The sequence below is a fragment of the Pristiophorus japonicus genome, unplaced genomic scaffold (genome assembly GCF_044704955.1).
Source record: "Pristiophorus japonicus isolate sPriJap1 unplaced genomic scaffold, sPriJap1.hap1 HAP1_SCAFFOLD_480, whole genome shotgun sequence".
Lineage (NCBI taxonomy): Eukaryota > Metazoa > Chordata > Chondrichthyes > Pristiophoridae > Pristiophorus > Pristiophorus japonicus.
This window is the reverse complement of record NW_027254385.1, coordinates 66,503-88,159: the sequence shown is the minus strand read 5'-3', so window position 1 is coordinate 88,159 and position 21,657 is coordinate 66,503.

Below are 21,657 nucleotides of genomic sequence, written 5' to 3'. Positions count from 1 at the left end.
TCTTTACATACGCTCCCTTAATCCCATCTCTTTACACACGCTCCCTTAATCCCGTCTCTTTACACACGCTCCCTTAATCCCGTCTCTTTACACACGCTCCCTTAATCCCGTCTCTTTACACACGCTCCCTTAATCCCGTCTCTTTACACACGCTCCCTTAATCCCTGTCTCTTTACACATGCTCCCTTAATCCCGTCTCTTTACACACGCTCCCTTAATCCCGTCTCTTTACACACGCTCCCTTAATCCCGTCTCTTTACACACGCTCCCTTAATCCCCATCACTTTACACACGCTCTCTTAATCCCCATCACTTTACACAAGCTCCCTTAATCCCCGTCTCTTTACTCACGCTCCCTTAATCCCTGTCTCTTTACATACGCTCCCTTAATCCCCGTTCTTTACACACGCTCCCTTAATCCCGTCACTTTACACACGCTCCCTTAATACCCTCTCTTTACACACTCTCCCTTAATCCTTGACCCTTTACACACTCTCCCTTAATCCCCACTCTTTACACACGCTCCCTTAATCCCCGTCTCTTTACACACACTCCCTTAATCCGTCTCTCTCTACACACGCTCCCTTAATCCCCGTCTCTTTACACACACTCTCTTAATACCCTCTCTTTACACACGCTCCCTTAATCACCGTCTCTTTACACACACTCCCTTAATGCGCCTCTCTGTACACACGCTCCCTTAATCCCCATCACTTTACACACACTCCCTTAATCCCTGTCTCTTTACACACGCTCCCTTAATCCCCATCTCTTTACACACGCTCCCTTAATCCCCATCTCTTTACACACGCTCCCTTAATCCCGTCTCTTTACACACGCTCCCTTAATCCCCATCTCTTTACACACGCTCCCTTAATACCCTCTCTTTACACATTCTCCCTTAATCCCGTCTCTTTACACACGCTCCCTTAATCCCGTCTCTTTACACACGCTCCCTTAATCCTGTCTCTTTATGCACGCTTCCTTAATCCCCATCTCTTTACACACGCTCCCTTAATCCCGTCTCTTTTCACACGCTCCCTTAATCCCCATCTCTTGATACACGCTTCCTTAATACCCTCTCTTTACACACGCTCCCTTAATCCCATCTCTTTACACACGCTCCCTTAATCCCTGTCCCTTTACTCACGCTCCCTTAATCCCTGTCTCTCTGCACACTCTCCCTTAATCTCCGTCTCTTTACACACACTCCCTTAATCCCGTCTCTTTACATACGCTCCCTTAATCCCGTCTCTTTACACACGCTCCCTTAATCCCGTCTCTTTACACACGCTCCCTTAATCCTGTCTCTTTACACACGCTCCCTTAATCCCGTCTCTTTACACACGCTCCCTTAATCCCGTCTCTTTACACACGCTCCCTTAATCCCCATCTCTTTACACACGGTCTCTTAATCCCCATCACTTTAAACACGCTCCCTTAATCCCGTCTCTTTATACACGCTCCCTTAATCCCATCTCTTTACACACGGTCTCTTAATCCCCATCACTTTACACACGCTCCCTTAATCCCCGTCTATTTATACACGCTCCCTTAATCCCCGTCTCTTTACACACGCTCCCTTAATCCCGTCTCTTTATACACTCTCCCTTAATCCCCGTCTCTTTACACATGCTCCCTTCATCCCTGTCTCTTTACACACGCTCCCTTAATCTCCATCTCTTTACACACGTTCCCTTAATCACTGTCTCTTTACACACGCTCCCTTAATCTCCATCTCTTTACACACGTTCCCTTAATCACTGTCTCTTTACACACGCTCCCTTCATCCCTTTCTCTTTACACACGCTCCCTTAATCTCCATCTCTTTACACATGCTCCCTTAATCCTCATCTCTTTACACATGCTCCCTTATTCCCCGTCTCTTTACACGTGCTCCCATAATTCCCGTCTATTTACACACGCTCCTTTAATCCGCCTCCCGTTACACACGCTCCCTTAATCCCCGTCTCTTTACACACGCTCCCTTAATCCCCGTCTCTTTACACACGCTCCCTTAATACCCTCTCTTTACGCACGCTCCCTTCATCCCTGTCTCTTTACACACGTTCCCTTAATCCCCGTCTCTTTACACACGCTCCCTTAATCACCGTCGCTTTACACACACTCCCTTAATCCCCATCTCTTTACACACGCTCCCTTAATCCCCATCACTTTACAAATGCTCCCTTAATCTGCCTCTCTGTACACACGCTCCCTTAATCCCCGTCTCTTTACTCACGCTCCCTTAATCCCCGTCTCTTTACACACACTCCCTTAATCCCCATCCCTTTACACACGCTCCCTTAATCCCCGTTTCTTTACACACGCTCCCTTAATCCTCGTCTCTTTACACACGCTCCCTTAATCCTCATCTCTTTACACACGTTCCCTTCATCGGTGTCTCTTTACACATGCTCCCTTAATCCGCCTCTATCTACACACGCTCCCTTAATTCCCGTTCTTTACACACGCTCCCTTAATCCCGTCACTTTACACACGCTCCCTTAATACCCTCTCTTTACACACTCTCCCTTAATCCTTGTCCCTTTACACACTCTCCCTTAATCCCCACTCTTTACACACGCTCCCTTAATCACCGTCTCTTTACACACACTCCCTTAATGCGCCTCTCTGTACACACGCTCCCTTAATCCCCATCACTTTACACACACTCCCTTAATCCCTGTCTCTTTACACACGCTCCCTTAATCCCCGTCTCTTGACACATGCTCCCTTAATCCCCGTCTCTTTACATACGCTCCCTTACTCCCATCCCTTTACACACGCTCCGTTAATCCCCTCTCTTTACACACACTCCCTTAACCCCCTCTCTTTACACACACTCCCTTAATCCCTGTCCATTTACACACTCTCCCTTAATCTCCGCTCTTTATACACACTCCCTTAATCTCCACTCTTTACACATGCTCACTTAATCCCCGTCCCTTTACACACGCTCCCTTAATCCCATCTCTTTATACAAGCTCCCTTAATCCGCCTCCCTTTACACACGCTCCCTTAATCTGCCTCTCTCTACACACGCTCCCTTAATCCCCATCTATTTACACACGCTCCCTTAATCCCCATCTCTTTACACAAGCTCCCTTAATCCCTGTCTCTTTACACATTCTCCCTTAATCGCCGTCTATTTACACACGCTCCCTTAATCCCGTCTCTCTGCACACGCTCCCTTCATCCCTGTCTCTTTATACACGCTCCCTTAATCACTGTCTCTTTACACACGCTCCCTTTATCCCGTCTCTTTACACACGCTCCCTTCATCCCTGTCTCTCTACACACGCTCCCTTAATCTCCGTCTCTTTACACACGCTCCCTTAATACCCTCTCTTTACACACGCTCCCTTCATCCCTGTCTCTTTATACACGCTCCCTTAATCACTGTCTCTTTACACACGCTCCCTTTATCCCGTCTCTTTACACACGCTCCCTTCATCCCTGTCTCTCTACACACGCTCCCTTAATCCCCGTCTCTTTACACACGCACCCTTCATCCCTGTCTCTTTACACACGCTCCCTTAATCCCCGTCTCTTTACACATGCTCCCTTAATACGCTCTCTTTACACGCGCTCCCTTAATCCCCATCTATTTACACACGCTCCCTTAATACCCTATTTTTACACACGCTCCCTTAATCCCGTCTCTTTACACACGCTCCCTTAATCCCGTCTCTTTACACACGCTCCCTTAATCCCGTCTCTTTATACACGCTTCCTTAATCCCCACTCTTTACACACGCTCCCTTAATCTCCATTTCTTTACACACGCTCCCTTAATCCCGTCTCTTTACACACGCTCCCTTAATCCCGTCTCTTTATACACGCTTCCTTAATCCCCACTCTTTACACACGCTCCCTTAATCTCCATTTCTTTACACACGATCCCTTAATCCGCCTCCCTTTACGCAAGCTCCCTTAATTCCTGTCTCTTTACACACGCTGCCTTAATCACCATCTCTTTACACACGCTCCCTTAATACCCTCTCTTTACACACGCTCCCTTAACACCATCTCTTTACACACGCTCCCTTAATTCCTGTCTCTTTACACACGCTCCCTTAATCCCGTCTCTTTACACACGCATCCTTAATCCCCGCTCTTTACACACGCTTCCTTAATCCCGTCTCTTTACACACGCTCCCTTAATCCCGTCTCTTTACACACGCTCCCTTAATCCCCATCTCTTTACACACGCTCCCTTAATCTGCCTCTCTCTACACACGCTCCCTTAATCCCCATCTCTTTACACACGCTCCCTTAATCCCGTCTCTCTGCACACGCTCCCTTCATCCCTGTCTCTTTATACACGCTCCCTTAATCACTGTCTCTTTACACACGCTCCCTTAATCCCTGTCTCTCTACACACGCTCCCTTAATCCCCGTCTCTTTACACATGCTCCCTTAATACCGTCTCTTTACACGCGCTCCCTTAATCCCCATCTATTTACACATGCTCCCTTAATACCCTATTTTTACACACGCTCCCTTAATCCCGTCTCTTTACACACGCTCCCTTAATCCCGTCTCTTTATACACGCTTCCTTAATCCCGTCTCTTTACACGCGCTCCCTTAATCCCCATCTATTTACACATGCTCCCTTAATACCCTATTTTTACACACGCTCCCTTAATCCCGTCTCTTTACACATGCTCCCTTAATTCCTGTCTCTTTACACACGCTGCCTTAATCACCATCTCTTTACACACGCTCCCTTAATACCCTCTCTTTACACACGCTCCCTTAACACCATCTCTTTACACACGCTCCCTTAATCACCATCTCTTTACACACGCTCCCTTAATACCCTCTCTTTACACACGCTCCCTTAACACCATCTCTTTACACACGCTCCCTTAATCCCGTCTCTTTACACACGCTCCCTTAATCCCGTCTCTTTACACACGCTCCCTTAATCCCCGTCTCTTTACACACGCTCCCTTAATCCCGTCTCTTTATACACGCTTCCTTAATCCCCATCTCTTTACACACGCTCCCTTAATCCCGTCTCTTTACACACGCTCCCTTAATCCCCGCTCTTTACACACGCTCCCTTAATCCCGTCTCTTTATACACGCTCCCTTAATCCTCATCTCTTTACACACCTCCCTTAATCCCTGTCTGTTTACTCACGCTCCTTTAATCCCCGTCTCTTTACACACGCTCCCTTAATCCCCATCTCTCTACACATGCTCCCTTAATCCCCGTCTCTTTACACGCGCTCCCAAAATTCCCGTCTATTTACACACGCTCCTTTAATCCGCCTCCCGTTACACACGCTAACTTAATCCCCATCTCTTTACACACGCTCCCTTAATCCCCGTCTCTTTACACACGCTCCCTTAATCCCATCTCTTTATACAAGCTCCCTTAATCCGCCTCCCTTTACACACGTTCCCTTAATCCGCCTCTCTCTACACACGCTCCCTTAATCGCCGTCTATTTACACACGCTCCCTTAATCCCCGCTCTTTACACACGCTCCCTTAATTCCCGCTCTTTACACACGCTCCCTTCATACCTGTCTCTTTACACACGCTCCCTTAATCCCCGTCTCTTTATAAACACTCCCTTAATCCCCATCCCTTTACACACGCTCCCTTAATCCCTGTCTCTTTATACACGCTCCCTTAATCCCCATCTCTTTACACACGCTCCTTTAATGCCCATCTCTTTACACACGCTCCCTTAATCCCGTCTCTTTATACACGCTTCCTTAATCCCCATCTCTTTACACACGCTCCCTTAATACCCTCTCTTTACACACGCTCCCTTAATCCCTGTCTCTTTATACACGCTCCCTTAATCCCCATCTCTTTACACACGCTCCTTTAATGCCCATCTCTTTACACACGCTCCCTTAATCCCGTCTCTTTATACACGCTTCCTTAATCCCCATCTCTTTACACAAGTTCCCTTAATACCCTCTCTTTACACACGCTCCCTTAATCCCCATCTCTTTACACACGCTCCCTTAATCCCGTCACCTTACACACGCTCCCTTAATCCTGTCTCTTTACACACGCTCCCTTAATCCCCGTCTCTTTGCACACGCTCCCTTCATCCCTGTCTCTTTACACACGCTCCCTTAATCCCTGTCTCTTTATACACGCTCCCTTAATCCCCGTCTCTTTACACACGCTCCCTTAATCCCATCTCTTTATACAAGCTCCCTTAATCCGCCTCCCTTTACACACGTTCCCTTAATCCGCCTCTCTCTACACACGCTCCCTTAATCCCCGTCTCTTTACACATTCTCCCTTAATCCCCGTCTCTCTGCACACGCTCCCTTAGTCGCCGTCTATTTACACACGCTCCCTTAATCCCCGCTCTTTACACACGCTCCCTTAATCCCCGCTCTTTACACACGCTCCCTTCATACCTGTCTCTTTATACACGCTCCCTTAATCCCCGTCTCTTTATAAACACTCCCTTAATCCCCATCCCTTTACACACGCTCCCTTAATCCCTGTCTCTTTATACACGCTCCCTTAATCCCTGTCTCTTTACACATGCTCCCTTAATTCCGTCTCTTTACACACGCTCCCTTAATCCCCGCTCTTTACACACGCTCCCTTCATCCCTGTCTCTCTACACGCGCTCCCTTAATCCCCCTCTCTTTACACACGCTCCCTTCATCCCTGTCTCTTTACACACGCTCCCTTCATCCCTGTCTCTTTACACACGCTCCCTTAATCCGCCTCCCTTTACAGAAGCTCCCTTAATCCCCGTCTCTCTACACACGCTCCCTTAATCCCCGTCTCTTTACACACGCTCCCTTCATCCCTGTCTCTTTACACACGCTCCCTTAATCCCCGTCTCTTTACACACGCTCCCTTAATACTCTCTCTTTACACGCGCTCCCTTAATCCCCATCTATTTACACACGCTCCCTTAATACCCTCTCTTTACACACGCTCCCTTAATCCCGTCTCTTTATACACGCTTCCTCAATCCCGTCTCTTTACACACGCTCCCTTAATCCCGTCTCTTTATACACGCTTCCTTAATCCCCGCTCTTTACACACGCTCCCTTAATCCCCATCTCTTTACACACGCTCCCTTAATCCCCATCTCTTTACACACGCTCCCTTAATGCCCATCTCTTTACACACGCTCCCTTAATACCCTCTCTTTACACACGCTCCCTTAATCCCCGCTCTTTACACACGCTCCCTTAATCCCCATCTCTTTACACGCGCTCCCTTAATCTCACACTTTACACGCACTCCCTTAATATCTGCTCTTTACACACGCTCCCTTAATATTCTCTCTTTACACACGCTCCCTTAATACCCTCTCTTTACACACGCTCCCTTAATCCCCGCTCTTTACACACGCTCCCTTAATCCCCATCTCTTTACACACACTCACTTAATCCCTGTCTCTTTACACACGCTCCCTGAATCCTGCCTCTTTACACATGCTCCCTAAATCCCCACTCTTTACACACGCTCCCTTAATCCCATCTCTCTTTACACACGCTCCCTTAATCCCCGCTCTTTACTCACACTCCCTTAATCCCATCACACTTTACACACGCTCCCTGAATCCCATCTCTTTACACATGCTCCCTTAATCCCCACTCTTTACATACGCTCCCTTAAACCCCGCGCTTTACACACGCTCCCTTAATATTCTCTCACTCGACACGCTCCCTTAATCCTGTCTTTTTACACACGCTCCCTTCATCCCCTCTCTCTACACACGCTCCCTTAATCCCCGCTCTTTACTCACGCTCCCTTAATCCCCATCTCTTTACACCCGCTCCCTTAAGCCCCATCTCTTTACACACACTCCCTTAATGCCCACTCTTTACTCACGCTCCCTTAATCCCCGTCTCTTGACACATGCTCCCTTAATCCCCGTCTCTTGACATACGCTCCCTTAATCCCATCCCTTTACACACGCTCCGTTAATCCCCTCTCTTTACACATGCTCCCTTAATCTCCACTCTTTACACACGCTCCCTTAATCCCCATCTCTTTACAGACGGTCTCTTAATCCCCATCACTTTTCACACGCTCCCTTAATCCCGTCTCCTTACACACGCTCCCTTAATCCTGTCTCTTTACACACACTCCCTTAATCCCCATCTCTTTACACATGCTCCCTTAATCCTGTCTCTTTACACACGCTCCCTTAATCCCGTCTCTGTACACACGCTCCCTTAATCCCGTCTCTTTACACACGCTCCCTTAATCCCCATCTCTTTACACACGCTCCCTTAATACCCTCTCTTTACACACGCTCCCTTAATCCCGTCTCTTTACACACGCTCCCTTAATCCCCGTCTCTTTACACACGCTCCCTTAATCGCGTCTCTTTATACGCTCTACCTTAATCCCCGTCTCTTTGCACATTCTCGCTTCATCCCTGTCTCTTTACACACGCTCCCTTAATCTCCATCTCTTTACACACGTTCCCTTAATCACTGTCTCTTTACACACGCTCCCTTAATCTCCATCTCTTTACACACGTTCCCTTAACCACTGTCTCTTTACACACGCTCCCTTCATCCCTTTCTCTTTACACACGCTCCCTTAATCTCCATCTCTTTGCACATGCTCCCTTAATCCTCATCTCTTTACACACGCTCCCATATTCCCCGTCTCTTTACACGCGCTCCCATAATTCCCGTCTATTTACACACGCTCCCTTAATCCACGTCTTTTTACACATACTCCCTTAATCCCGTCTCTTTACATACGCTCCCTTAATCCCATCTCTTTACACACGCTCCCTTAATCCCGTCTCTTTACACACGCTCCCTTAATCCCGTCTCTTTACACACGCTCCCTTAATCCCGTCTCTTTACACACGCTCCCTTAATCCCGTCTCTTTACACACGCTCCCTTAATCCCTGTCTCTTTACACATGCTCCCTTAATCCCGTCTCTTTACACACGCTCCCTTAATCCCGTCTCTTTACACACGCTCCCTTAATCCCGTCTCTTTACACACGCTCCCTTAATCCCCATCACTTTACACACGCTCTCTTAATCCCCATCACTTTACACAAGCTCCCTTAATCCCCGTCTCTTTACTCACGCTCCCTTAATCCCTGTCTCTTTACATACGCTCCCTTAATCCCCGTTCTTTACACACGCTCCCTTAATCCCGTCACTTTACACACGCTCCCTTAATACCCTCTCTTTACACACTCTCCCTTAATCCTTGACCCTTTACACACTCTCCCTTAATCCCCACTCTTTACACACGCTCCCTTAATCCCCGTCTCTTTACACACACTCCCTTAATCCGTCTCTCTCTACACACGCTCCCTTAATCCCCGTCTCTTTACACACACTCTCTTAATACCCTCTCTTTACACACGCTCCCTTAATCACCGTCTCTTTACACACACTCCCTTAATGCGCCTCTCTGTACACACGCTCCCTTAATCCCCATCACTTTACACACACTCCCTTAATCCCTGTCTCTTTACACACGCTCCCTTAATCCCCATCTCTTTACACACGCTCCCTTAATCCCCATCTCTTTACACACGCTCCCTTAATCCCGTCTCTTTACACACGCTCCCTTAATCCCCATCTCTTTACACACGCTCCCTTAATACCCTCTCTTTACACATTCTCCCTTAATCCCGTCTCTTTACACACGCTCCCTTAATCCCGTCTCTTTACACACGCTCCCTTAATCCTGTCTCTTTATGCACGCTTCCTTAATCCCCATCTCTTTACACACGCTCCCTTAATCCCGTCTCTTTTCACACGCTCCCTTAATCCCCATCTCTTGATACACGCTTCCTTAATACCCTCTCTTTACACACGCTCCCTTAATCCCATCTCTTTACACACGCTCCCTTAATCCCTGTCCCTTTACTCACGCTCCCTTAATCCCTGTCTCTCTGCACACTCTCCCTTAATCTCCGTCTCTTTACACACACTCCCTTAATCCCGTCTCTTTACATACGCTCCCTTAATCCCGTCTCTTTATACACGCTCCCTTAATCCCGTCTCTTTATACACGCTTCCTTAATCCCTGTCTCTTTACACACGCTCCCTTAATACCCTCTCTTTACACACGCTCCCTTAATCCCCGTCTCTTTACACACGCTCCCTTCATCCCTGTCTCTTTACACACGCTCCCTTAATCCCCGTCTCTTTATACACACGCTCCCTTAATACCCTCTCTTTACACGCGCTCCCTTAATCCCCATCTATTTACACACGCTCCCTTAATACCCTATCTTTAGACACGCTCCCTTAATCCCGTCTCTTTATACACGCTTCCTTAATCCCGTCTCTTTACACACGCTCCCTTAATGTCGTCTCTTTATACACGCTTCCTTAATCCCCACTCTTTACACACGCTCCCTTAATCTCCATTTCTTTACACACGCTCCCTTAATCCCCATCTCTTTACACACGATCCCTTAATCCGCCTCCCTTTACGCAAGCTCCCTTAATTCCTGTCTCTTTACACACGCTCCCTTAATCACCATCTCTTTACACACGCTCCCTTAATGCCCTCTCTTTACACACGCTCCCTTAACACCATCTCTTTACACACGCTCCCTTAATCCCTGTCCCTTTACTCACGCTCCCTTAATCCCCGTCTCTCTACACACGCTCCCTTAATCCCCGTCTCTTTACACACGCTCCCTTAATCGCATCTCTTTATACACTCTCCCTTAATCCCCGTCTCTTTACACACGCTCCCTTCATCCCTGTCTCTTTACAGACGCTCCCTCAATCTCAATCTCTTTACACACGTTCCCTTAATCACTGTCTCTTTACACATGCTCCCTTAATCTTCATCTCTTTACACACGTTCCCTTAATCACTGTCTCTTTACACACGCTCCCTTCATCCCTTTCTCTTTACACACGCTCCCTTAATCTCCATCTCTTTACACATGCTCCCTTAATCCTCATCTCTTTATACACGCTCCCTTATTCCCCGTCTCTTTACACGCGCTCCCAAAATTCCCGTCTATTTACACACGCTCCTTTAATCCGCCTCCCGTTACACACGCTCCCTTAATCCCCATTTCTTTACACACGCTCCCTTAATCCCCGTCTCTTTACACACGCTCCCTTAATCCCATCTCTTTATACAAGCTCCCTTAATCCGCCTCCCTTTACACAGGTTCCCTTAATCCGCCTCTCTCTACACACGCTCCCTTAATCGCCGTCTATTTACACACGCTCCCTTAATCCCCACTCTTTACACACGCTCCCTTAATTCCCGCTCTTTACACACGCTCCCTTCATACCTGAATCTTTACACACGCTCCCTTAATCCCCGTCTCTTTATAAACACTCCCTTAATCCCCATCCCTTTACACACGCTCCCTTAATCCCTGTCTCTTTATACACGCTCCCTTAATCCCCATCTCTTTACACACGCTCCTTTAATGCCCATCTCTTTACACACGCTCCCTTAATCCCGTCTCTTTATACACGCTTCCTTAATCCCCATCTCTTTACACACGCTCCCTTAAAACCCTCTCTTTACACACGCTCCCTTAATCCCCATCTCTTTCCACACGCTCCCTTAATCCCGTCACCTTACACACGCTCCTTTAATCCTGTCTCTTTACACACGCTCCCTTAATCCCCGTCTCTTTGCACACGCTCCCTTCATCCCTGTCTCTTTACACACGCTCCCTTAATCCCTGTCTCTTTATACACGCTCCCTTAATCCCCGTCTCTTTACACACCCTCCCTTAATCCCATCTCTTTATACAAGCTCCCTTAATCCGCCTCCCTTTACACACGTTCCCTTAATCCGCCTCTCTCTACACACGCTCCCTTAATCCCCGTCTCTTTACACATTCTCCCTTAATCCCCGTCTCTCTGCACACGCTCCCTTAATCGCCGTCTATTTACACACGCTCCCTTAATCCCCGCTCTCTACACACGCTCCCTTAATCCCCGCTCTTTACACACGCTCCCTTCATACCTGTCTCTTTATACACGCTCCCTTAATCCCCGTCTCTTTACACACGCTCCCTTAATCCCCATCTCTTTACACACGCTCCCTTAATCCCCACCTCTTTACACACGCTCCCTTAATGCCCATCTCTTTACACACGCTCCCTTAATCCCGTCTCTTTATACACGCTTCCTTAATCCCTGTCTCTTTACACACGCTCCCTTAATACCCTCTCTTTACACACGCTCCCTTAATCCCCGCTCTTTACACACGCTCCCTTAATGCCCATCTCTTTACACACGCTCCCTTAATCCCGTCTCTTTATACACGCTTCCTTAATCCCTGTCTCTTTACACACGCTCCCTTAATATTCTCTCTTTACACACGCTCCTTTAATGCCCATCTCTTTACACACGCTCCCTTAATCCCGTCTCTTTATACACGCTTCCTTAATCCCCATCTCTTTACACACGCTCCCTTAGTACCCTCTCTTTACACACGCTCCCTTAATCCCCATCTCTTTACACACGCTCCCTTAATCCCGTCACCTTACACACGCTCCCTTAATCCTGTCTCTTTACACACGCTCCCTTAATCCCCGTCTCTTTGCACACGCTCCCTTCATCCCTGTCTCTTTACACACGCTCCCTTAATCCTGTCTCTTTACACACGCCCCCTTAATCCCCGTCTCTTTGCACACGCTCCCTTAATCCCCGTCTCTTTATTCACGCTCCCTTAATCCCCGTCTCTTTACACACACTCCCTTAATCCCCATCCCTTTACACACGCTCCCTTAATCCCCGTTTCTTTACACACGCTCCCTTAATCCTCGTCTCTTTACACACGCTCCCTTAATCCTTGTCCCTTTACACACTCTCCCTTAATCCCCACTCTTTACACACGCTCCCTTAATCACCGTCTCTTTACACACACTCCCATAATGCGCCTCTATCTACACACGCTCCCTTAATCCCCGTTCTTTACACACGCTCCCTTAATCCCGTCACTTTACACACGCTCCCTTAATACCCTCTCTTTACACACTCTCCCTTAATCCTTGTCCCTTTACACACTCTCCCTTAATCCCCACTCTTTACACACGCTCCCTTAATCACCGTCTCTTTACACACACTCCCTTAATGCGCCTCTCTGTACACACGCTCCCTTAATCCCCATCACTTTACACACACTCCCTTAATCCCTGTCTCTTTACACACGCTCCCTTAATCCCCGTCTCTTGACACATGCTCCCTTAATCCCCGTCTCTTTACATACGCTCCCTTACTCCCATCCCTTTACACACGCTCCGTTAATCCCCTCTCTTTACACACACTCCCTTAACCCCCTCTCTTTACACACACTCCCTTAATCCCTGTCCATTTACACACTCTCCCTTAATCTCCGCTCTTTATACACACTCCCTTAATCTCCACTCTTTACACATGCTCGCTTAATCCCCGTCCCTTTACACACGCTCCCTTAATCCCATCTCTTTATACAAGCTCCCTTAATCCGCCTCCCTTTACACACGCTCCCTTAATCTGCCTCTCTCTACACACGCTCCCTTAATCCCCATCTATTTACACACGCTCCCTTAATCCCCATCTCTTTACACAAGCTCCCTTAATCCCTGTCTCTTTACACATTCTCCCTTAATCGCCATCTATTTACACACGCTCCCTTAATCCCGTCTCTCTGCACACGCTCCCTTCATCCCTGTCTCTTTATACACGCTCCCTTAATCACTGTCTCTTTACACACGCTCCCTTTATCCCGTCTCTTTACACACGCTCCCTTCATCCCTGTCTCTCTACACACGCTCCCTTAATCCCCGTCTCTTTACACACGCTCCCTTAATACCCTCTCTTTACACACGCTCCCTTCATCCCTGTCTCTTTATACACGCTCACTTAATCACTGTCTCTTTACACACGCTCCCTTTATCCCGTCTCTTTACACACGCTCCCTTCATCCCTGTCTCTCTACACACGCTCCCTTAATCCCAATCTCTTTACACACGCTCCCTTCATCCCTGTCTCTTTACACACGCTCCCTTAAACCCGTCTCTTTACACACGCTCCCTTAATACCCTCTCTTTACACGCGCTCCCTTAATCCCCATCTATTTACACACGCTCCCTTAATACCCTATCTTTACACACGCTCCCTTAATCCTGTCTCTTTATACACGCTTCCTTAATCCCGTCTCTTTACACACGCTCCCTTAATCCCGTCTCTTTATACACGCTTCCTTAATCCCCACTCTTTACACACGCTCCCTTAATCTCCATTTCTTTACACACGCTCCCTTAATCCCCATCTTTTTACACACGATCCCTTAATCCGCCTCCCTTTACGCAAGCTCCCTTAATTCCTGTCTCTTTACACACGCTCCCTTAATCACCATCTCTTTACACACGCTCCCTTAATACCCTCTCTTTACACACGCTCCCTTAACACCATCTCTTTACATACGCTCCCTTAATCCCGTCTCTTTACACATTTTCCCTTAATCCCGTCTCTTTACACACGCTCCCTTAATCCCGTCTCTTTACACACGCATCCTTAATCCCGTCTCTTTATACACGCTTCCTTAATCCCCATCTCTTTACACACGCTCCCTTAATCCCGTCTCTTTACACACGCTCCCTTAATCCCCGTCTCTTTACACACGCTCCCTTAATCCCATCTCTTTATACAAGCTCCCTTAATCCCCGTCTCTTTACACACGCTCCCTTAATCCCATCTCTTTATACAAGCTCCCTTAATCCCTGTCTCTTTACACACGCTCCCTCAATCCGCCTCCCTTTACACACGTTCCTTTAATCTGCCTCTCTCTACACACGGTCCCTTAATCCGCCTCCCTTTACACACGTTCCCTTAATCCGCCTCTCTCTACACACGCTCCCTTAATCGCCGTCTATTTACACACGCTCCCTTAATCCCCGCTCTTTACACACGCTCCCTTAATCCCCGCTCTTTACACACGCTCCCTTCATACCTGTCTCTTTACACACGCTCCCTTAATCCCATCTCTTTATACAAGCTCCCTTAATCCCCGTCTCTTTACACACGCTCCCTCAATCCGCCTCCCTTTACACACGTTCCTTTAATCTGCCTCTCTCTACACACGGTCCCTTAATCCCCGTCTATTTACACACGCTCCCTTAATCCCCATCTCTTTACACACGCTCCCTTAATCCCCGTCTCTTTACACACGCTCCCTTAATCCCATCTCTTTATACAAGCTCCCTTAATCCGCCTCCCTTTACACACGTTCCCTTAATCCGCCTCTCTCTACACACGCTCCCTTAATCGCTGCCTATTTACACACGCTCCCTTAATCCCCGCTCTTTACACACGCTCCCTTAATCCCCGCTCTTTACACACGCTTCCTTCATACCTGTCTCTTTACACACGCTCCCTTAATCCCCGTCTCTTTATAAACACTCACTTAATCCCCATCCCTTTACACACGCTCCCTTAATCCCTGTCTCTTTATACACGCTCCCTTAATCCCTGTCTCTTTACACACACTCCCTTAATCCCGTCTCTTTACACACGCTCCCTTAATCCCCGCTCTTTACACACGCTCCCTTCATCCCTGTCTCTCTACACACGCTCCCTTAATCCCTGTCTCTTTACACACGCTCCCTTAATCCCGTCTCTTTACACACGCTCCCTTAATCCCCGCTCTTTACACATGCTCCCTTAATCCCTGTCTCTTTACACATGCTCCCTTAATCCCGTCTCTTTACACACGCTCCCTTAATCCCCGCTCTTTACACACGCTCCCTTCATCCCTGTCTCTCTACACACGCTCCCTTAATCCCCGTCTCTTTACACACGCTTCCTTCATCCCTGTTTCTTTACACACGCTCCCTTCATCCCTGTCTCTTTACACACGCTCCCTTAATCCGCCTCCCTTTACAGAAGCTCCCTTAATCCCCGTCTCTTTACACACGCTCCCTTCATCCCTGTCTCTTTACACACGCTCCCTTAATCCCCGTCTCTTTACACACGCTCCCTTAATACCCTCTCTTTACACGCGCTCCCTTAATCCCCATCTATTTACACATGCTCCCTTAATACCCTCTCTTTACACACGCTCCCTTAATCCCGTCTCTTTATACACGCTTCCTTAATCCCGTCTCTTTACACACGCTCCCTTAATCCCGTCTCTTTATACACGCTTCCTTAATCCCCGCTCTTTACACACGCTCCCTTAATCCCCATCTCTTTACACACGCTCGCTTAATCCCCATCTCTTTACACACGCTCCCTTAATGCCCATCTCTTTACACACGCTCCCTTAATCCCGTCTCTTTATACACGCTTCCTTAATCCCCGCTCTTTACACACGCTCCCTTAATCCCCATCTCTTTACACGCGCTCCCTTAATCTCACACTTTACACGCACTCCCTTAATATCTGCTCTTTACACACGCTCCCTTAATATTCTCTCTTTACACACGCTCCTTTAATGCCCATCTCTTTACACACGCTCCCTTAATCCCGTCTCTTTATACACGCTTCCTTAATCCCCATCTCGTTACACACGCTCCCTTAATACCCTCTCTTTACACACGCTCCCTTAATCCCCATCTCTTTACACACGCTCCCTTAATCCCATCACCTTACACACGCTCCCTTAATCCTGTCTCTTTACACACGCTCCCTTAATCCCCGTCTCTTTGCACACGCTCCCTTCATCGCTGTCTCTTTACACACGCTCCCTTAATCCCTGTCTCTTTATCCACGCTCCCTTAATCCCCATCACTTTACAAATGCTCCCTTAATCCGCCTCTCTGTACACACGCTCCCTTAATCCCCGTCTCTTTACTCATGCTCCCTTAATCCCCGTCTCTTTACACACACTCCCTTAATCCCCATCCCTTTACACACGCTCCCTTAATCCCCGTTTCTTTACACATGCTCCCTTAATCCTCGTCTCTTTACACACGCTCCCTTAATCCTCATCTCTTTACACACGTTCCCTTCATCGGTGTCTCTTTACACACGCTCCCTTAATCCGCCTCTATCTACACACGCTCCCTTAATCCCCGTTCTTTACACACGCTCCCTTAATCCCGTCACTTCACACATGCTCCCTTAATACCCTCTCTTTACACACTCTCCCTTAATCCTTGTCCCTTTACACACTCTACCTTAATCCCCACTCTTTACACACGCTCCCTTAATCACCGTCTCTTTGCACACACTCCCTTAATGCGCCTCTCTGTACACACGCTCCCTTAATCCCCATCACTTTACACACACTCCCTTAATCCCTGTCTCTTTACACACGCTCCCTTAATCCCCGTCTCTTGACACATGCTCCCTTAATCCCCGTCTCTTTACATACGCTCCCTTACTCCCATCCCTTTACACACGCTCCGTTAATCCCCTCTCTTTACACACACTCCCTTAACCCCCTCTCTTTACACACACTCCCTTAATCCCTGTCCATTTACACACTCTCCCTTAATCTCCGCTCTTTATACACACTCCCTTAATCTGCCTCTCTCTACACACGCTCCCTTAATCCCCATCTATTTACACACGCTCCCTTAATCCCCATCTCTTTACACAAGCTCCCTTAATCCCTGTCTCTTTACACATTCTCCCTTAATCGCCGTCTATTTACACACGCTCCCTTAATCCCGTCTCTCTGCACACGCTCCCTTCATCCCTGTCTCTTTATACACGCTCCCTTAATCACTGTCTCTTTACACACGCTCCCTTTATCCCGTCTCTTTACACACGCTCCCTTCATCCCTGTCTCTCTACACACGCTCCCTTAATCCCCGTCTCTTTACACACGCTCCCTTAATACCCTCTCTTTACACACGCTCCCTTCATCCCTGTCTCTTTATACACGCTCCCTTAATCACTGTCTCTTTACACACGCTCCCTTTATCCCGTTTCTTTACACACGCTCCCTTCATCCCTGTCTCTCTACACACGCTCCCTTAATCCCCGTCTCTTTACACACGCTCCCTTCATCCCTGTCTCTTTACACACGCTCCCTTAATCCCCGTCTCTTTATACACACGCTCCCTTAATACCCTCTCTTTACACGCGCTCCCTTAATCCCCATCTATTTACACACGCTCCCTTAATACCCTATCTTTAGACACGCTCCCTTAATCCCGTCTCTTTATACACGCTTCCTTAATCCCGTCTCTTTATACACGCTCCCTTAATGACGTCTCTTTATACACGCTTCCTTAATCCCCACTCTTTACACACGCTCCCTTAATCTCCATTTCTTTACACACGCTCCCTTAATCCCCATCTCTTTACACACGATCCCTTAATCCGCCTCCCTTTACGCAAGCTCCCTTAATTCCTGTCTCTTTACACACGCTCCCTTAATCACCATCTCTTTACACACGCTCCCTTAATGCCCTCTCTTTACACACGCTCCCTTAACACCATCTCTTTACACACGCTCCCTTAATCCCTGTCCCTTTACTCACGCTCCCTTAATCCCCGTCTCTCTACACACGCTCCCTTAATCCCCGTCTCTTTACACACGCTCCCTTAATCGCATCTCTTTATACACTCTCCCTTAATCCCCGTCTCTTTACACACGCTCCCTTCATCCCTGTCTCTTTACAGACGCTCCCTCAATCTCAATCTCTTTACACACGTTCCCTTAATCACTGTCTCTTTACACATGCTCCCTTAATCTCCATCTCTTTACACACGTTCCCTTAATCACTGTCTCTTTACACACGCTCCCTTCATCCCTTTCTCTTTACACACGCTCCCTTAACCTCCATCTCTTTACACATGCTCCCTTAATCCTCATCTCTTTATACACGCTCCCTTATTCCCCGTCTCTTTACACGCGCTCCCAAAATTCCCGTCTATTTACACACGCTCCTTTAATCCGCCTCCCGTTACACACGCTCCCTTAATCCCCATTTCTTTACACACGCTCCCTTAATCCCCGTCTCTTTACACACGCTCCCTTAATCCCATCTCTTTATACAAGCTCCCTTAATCCGCCTCCCTTTACACACGTTCCCTTAATCCGCCTCTCTCTACACACGCTCCCTTAATCGCCGTCTATTTACACACGCTCCCTTAATCCCCGCTCTTTACACACGCTCCCTTAATTCCCGCTCTTTACACACGCTCCCTTCATACCTGTCTCTTTACACACGCTCCCTTAATCCCCGTCTCTTTATAAACACTCCCTTAATCCCCATCCCTTTACACACGCTCCCTTAATCCCTGTCTCTTTATACACGCTCCCTTAATCCCCATCTCTTTACACACGCTCCTTTAATGCCCATCTCTTTACACACGCTCCCTTAATCCCGTCTCTTTATACACGCTTCCTTAATCCCCATCTCTTTACACACGCTCCCTTAAAACCCTCTCTTTACACACGCTCCCTTAATCCCCATCTCTTTCCACACGCTCCCTTAATCCCGTCACCTTACACACGCTCCTTTAATCCTGTCTCTTTACACACGCTCCCTTAATCCCCGTCTCTTTGCACAAGCTCCCTTCATCCCTGTCTCTTTACACACGCTCCCTTAATCCCTGTCTCTTTATACACGCTCCCTTAATCCCCGTCTCTTTACACACCCTCCCTTAATCCCATCTCTTTATACAAGCTCCCTTAATCCGCCTCCCTTTACACACGTTCCCTTAATCCGCCTATCTCTACACACGCTCCCTTAATCCCCGTCTCTTTACACATTCTCCCTTAATCCCCGTCTCTCTGCACACGCTCCCTTAATCGCCGTCTATTTACACACGCTCCCTTAATCCCCGCTCTCTAAACACGCTCCCTTAATCCCCGCTCTTTACACACGCTCCCTTCATACCTGTCTCTTTATACACGCTCCCTTAATCCCCGTCTCTTTACACACGCTCCCTTAATCCCCATCTCTTTACACACGCTCCCTTAATCCCCACCTCTTTACACACGCTCCCTTAATGCCCATCTCTTTACACACGCTCCCTTAATCCCGTCTCTTTATACACGCTTCCTTAATCCCTGTCTCTTTACACACGCTCCCTTAATACCCTCTCTTTACACACGCTCCCTTAATCCCCGTCTCTTTACACACGCTCCCTTCATCCCTGTCTCTTTACACACGCTCCCTTAATCCCCGTCTCTTTATACACACGCTCCCTTAATACCCTCTCTTTACACGCGCTCCCTTAATCCCCATCTATTTACACACGCTCCCTTAATACCCTATCTTTAGACACGCTCCCTTAATCCCGTCTCTTTATACACGCTTCCTTAATCCCGTCTCTTTACACACGCTCCCTTAATGTCGTCTCTTTATACACGCTTCCTTAATCCCCACTCTTTACACACGCTCCCTTAATCTCCATTTCTTTACACACGCTCCCTTAATCCCCATCTCTTTACACACGATCCCTTAATCCGCCTCCCTTTACGCAAGCTCCCTTAATTCCTGTCTCTTTACACACGCTCCCTTAATCACCATCTCTTTACACACGCTCCCTTAATGCCCTCTCTTTACACACGCTCCCTTAACACCATTTCTTTACACACGCTCCCTTAATCCCTGTCCCTTTACTCACGCTCCCTTAATCCCCGTCTCTCTACACACGCTCACTTAATCCCCGTCTCTTTACACACGCTCCCTTAATCCCCATCTCTTTACACACGCTCCTTTAATGCCCATCTCTTTACACACGCTCCCTTAATCCCGTCTCTTTATACACGCTTCCTTAATCCCCATCTCTTTACACACGCTCCCTTAAAACCCTCTCTTTACACACGCTCCCTTAATCCCCATCTCTTTCCACACGCTCCCTTAATCCCGTCACCTTACACACGCTCCTTTAATCCTGTCTCTTTACACACGCTCCCTTAATCCCCATTTCTTTACACACGCTCCCTTAATCCCCGTCTCTTTACACACGCTCCCTTAATCCCATCTCTTTATACAAGCTCCCTTAATCCGCCTCCCTTTACACACGTTCCCTTAATCCGCCTCTCTCTACACACGCTCCCTTAATCGCCGTCTATTTACACACGCTCCCTTAATCCCCGCTCTTTACACACGCTCCCTTAATTCCCGCTCTTTACACACGCTCCCTTCATACCTGTCTCTTTACACACGCTCCCTTAATCCCCGTCTCTTTATAAACACTCCCTTAATCCCCATCCCTTTACACACGCTCCCTTAATCCCTGTCTCTTTATACACGCTCCCTTAATCCCCGTCTCTTTACACACGCTCCCTTAATCCCCATCTCTTTACACACGCTCCCTTAATCCCCACCTCTTTACACACGCTCCCTTAATGCCCATCTCTTTACACACGCTCCCTTAATCCCGTCTCTTTATACACGCTTCCTTAATCCCTGTCTCTTTACACACGCTCCCTTAATACCCTCTCTTTACACACGCTCCCTTAATCCCCGTCTCTTTACACACGCTCCCTTCATCCCTGTCTCTTTACACACGCTCCCTTAATCCCCGTCTCTTTATACACACGCTCCCTTAATACCCTCTCTTTACACGCGCTCCCTTAATCCCCATCTATTTACACACGCTCCCTTAATACCCTATCTTTAGACACGCTCCCTTAATCCCGTCTCTTTATACACGCTTCCTTAATCCCGTCTCTTTACACACGCTCCCTTAATGTCGTCTCTTTATACACGCTTCCTTAATCCCCACTCTTTACACACGCTCCCTTAATCTCCATTTCTTTACACACGCTCCCTTAAT